The sequence below is a fragment of the Gossypium arboreum genome, chromosome 4, assembly GCF_025698485.1.
Source record: "Gossypium arboreum isolate Shixiya-1 chromosome 4, ASM2569848v2, whole genome shotgun sequence".
NCBI lineage: Eukaryota > Viridiplantae > Streptophyta > Magnoliopsida > Malvales > Malvaceae > Gossypium > Gossypium arboreum.
The window spans coordinates 94,627,618-94,630,557 of NC_069073.1; the positions used below are offsets into that span (position 1 = coordinate 94,627,618).

At 35.2% G+C, this 2,940-nt stretch overlaps 1 non-coding gene across 1 annotated transcript; it reads left to right on the forward strand.

Annotated features, from left to right (window-relative positions):
- The first annotated feature begins 1,202 nt into the window (after nt 1–1,202).
- Nucleotides 1,203–1,309, forward strand: LOC128292240 (small nucleolar RNA R71). Its single transcript, XR_008282224.1, has one exon. It is a non-coding gene; the product is annotated as a small nucleolar RNA R71 (small nucleolar RNA).
- The last annotated feature ends 1,631 nt before the right edge of the window (nt 1,310–2,940 follow it).

Sequence of the window (2,940 nt, forward strand, 5' to 3'; positions counted from 1 at the left end):
TTAATCGAGCTTAGGATTCCAAAAACGTAAAGAACATTAAAAGCGGGCTTGAAATCACTTACTATGGAGCTTGAAAATTGAAGAAACCCTAGCTATGGAGAGAGGAGAATTCGGCAGCAACTAAGGAGGATGATGATCAATTTTGTGTTATTTTTCCCATTTTATTTCATTTAATATCCAAATGACCAAAATGCCCTCCTTACTAAACTTTCAAAATTCCTTCCATGTCCTAATTTTGTCCATGAACTTAAAATTGGTCAAATTGCTATTTAAGACCTCCTAATTAATATTCCAAAACAATTTCATACTAAAACTTAGGGATGCAAATTTTGCAACTTATTCGATTTAGTCCCTACTTTCAATTTAAGCACTTTAGGCATAGAATTTCATCACGAAATTTTCACACAATCATGCAATCATATCATAAACCCCAAAATAATTATAAAACAATTATTTCTATCTCGGATTTGTGGTCACGAAACCACTATTCCGATTAGGCCCTAATTCGGGTTGTCACATGTGGTCTCTCTGAAATCATCTTAGCAAGCTGTCCTATCTGGTTTTTGAGCTTTTGAATCGATGCTTGTTAATTTTTAAATGCGATTTTGGTGTTTTAAAAACGGGTTTCTGACACCGAAATAAACTTCGTCAGCATCTCTTCAAGGTTCGGCTTTTTCTCGTGCTGGTATGGTTGTTGTTGAAAGCCTGAAGGGGATTGTGGTCTCTGATTTCCTTGACCACCCCAAGAAAAATTAGGATGGTTCCTCCAACCTGCATTATAAGTGTTACTATAGGAATTCTTCTGAGGTCTAGAATTATTACCCATATAGTTGACTTGTTCGTTCTTTGTGCTAGGGTCGTAGGATAGACATTCTGGATTGTTCATCCCTCCTCCATTTGTATCGCGCTGTATCACCAGATGTACCTACGTAGAACCATATAAACCATCAATCTTTTTACTTAAAAGTTCTACTTGATTCGATAACATGGTGGCTGCATCAATTTTAAAAACACCGGCTACTTTCATCAGCTTTGTCCTCATGACTTGCCACTGATAATTATTTAGTGACATCTCCTTTATAAACTCATAAGCCGCTTCAGGTGTTCTATTATTCAGAGTCCCACTGGTGGTTGCATCGATCAATTGCCTAGTTGAGGGGTTCAAACTGTTGTAGAAGGTTTGAACTTGTAACCATAGAGGTAACCCATGGTGAGGGGACTTTCTCAATAAGTCCTTATACCTCTCCCATGCATCATATAGAGTCTCTAAATCCATTTGCACGAAGGAAGAGATATCATTCCTCAACTTAGCTATCTTAGCCGGCAGAAAATAATTTAATAAGAACTTTCGGTCATTTGCTCCCATGCAGTGATGGAACCTCGTGGTAGGGAGTTCAACCATTGTTTAACCTTATTCCTCAACGAAAAGGGAAACAATCGTAACCAAATGGCATCGTCAGAAATGCTATTTATCTTAAATGTGTCGCAGAATTCAAAAAAGTTGGCCAAATGATTATTTGGATCCTTATCTTGCAAGCCATCAAACTAAACGAATTGTTGAATCATTTGAATGGTGTCCAACTTCAGTTTGAAGTTATTTGCAGCAATAGCAGGTCTCACGATATTAGATTCAGCCCCAGTTAAATTTGGCTTGGCATAATCCTACATAGTACGAGGAGCAGGATTTGCAGCAACCACAGGAGGTAGCTGATTATTCTGATTTTCAACCAACTCTTCGGTAATATTAATGATTTCCTCTTGTTCTTCCATTGTACTTTGTCGACTCTCCCTCACTTCTCTACAGATTCTGCGAGCTATACTTTTGATCTCACTGTCAAATACGAGAGGTCCTGACGGGTTTCTTCTAGTCATATACTAAAGGAACCTCCCAGAAGCAAACAAAAAAAAATTAGAAAAAAAATTAAACTAAAAATAAAAATAAAATGCAATAAAAGTAAAAATGGCTAAATTAATAAAGATTTAGTGTTCCTAATATTTTAGTCCCCGGCAACGGTGCCAAAAACTTGATGATTATTCACTTAACTAACTAAAATCACAACAAAGGCAAGCGCACCTATCGAATAGCAGTATAGGTATGGTGAGTCGGGAATATCGTATCCACGAGGACTAAAAGTACTGGTAATTACTATCTTTTTATTATCTAACCAAAATATTGAGAAATTGTTTTTAATTTAAAATTGTCTAAACTAATTATTAAGACACAACAGAGAAGTAAGAAAATATTCGAATGAGCCAATGAAAAAGACAATACCCAGGAAAGAATTCATCTAGACTTCACTTATTATTTTGAATCTAAATTAAACGATTAATTCACTTGCCTTGATTCGTAAAAATCCCTAAATTATATTAATATCTCTTTCGAGAGTAAAAATAATAGCTGGCTCTAGGTTGATTAATTGAAATCTCTATCTAATTAAAACCCCTATTGTCACATTAACTCGATCTATGGATTCCCCCATTAGATTTGACTTTAATCCGGTAGATTTATGTCGTCCTATTTCTAAGATTGCATGCAACTTCACCCAATTATGCCAGATCTACTCTTAAACAGGGACTTTTTCTCTATTGAAATAAGCACATCAATCATGAATTAATATCTTGAAAAAATTAAAACATGGAATAAGTACACATAATTGAGATTAAGAAATCAAGTATTTATCATCTAAATCAGAAATTAAATAACAAGATCCATCATAGGTTTCATCTTATCTAGGTAACTAGGGAATTTAGTTCATACTTTGGAAGGAAAACTTCTTAAAATTAGAAAAACAACCAAACATGAAGAAACCCAAAAACTTCTAGAGAAGATGATTGGAGATCTTCAATCTTGAAGGAGATCCTGCTTCTAAGTTGATTCTGACTATGTTCTTAGAGTAATTTCTTCGTTCTTCTCTGCGTGCCCCCTTAGGTATTCTTCTA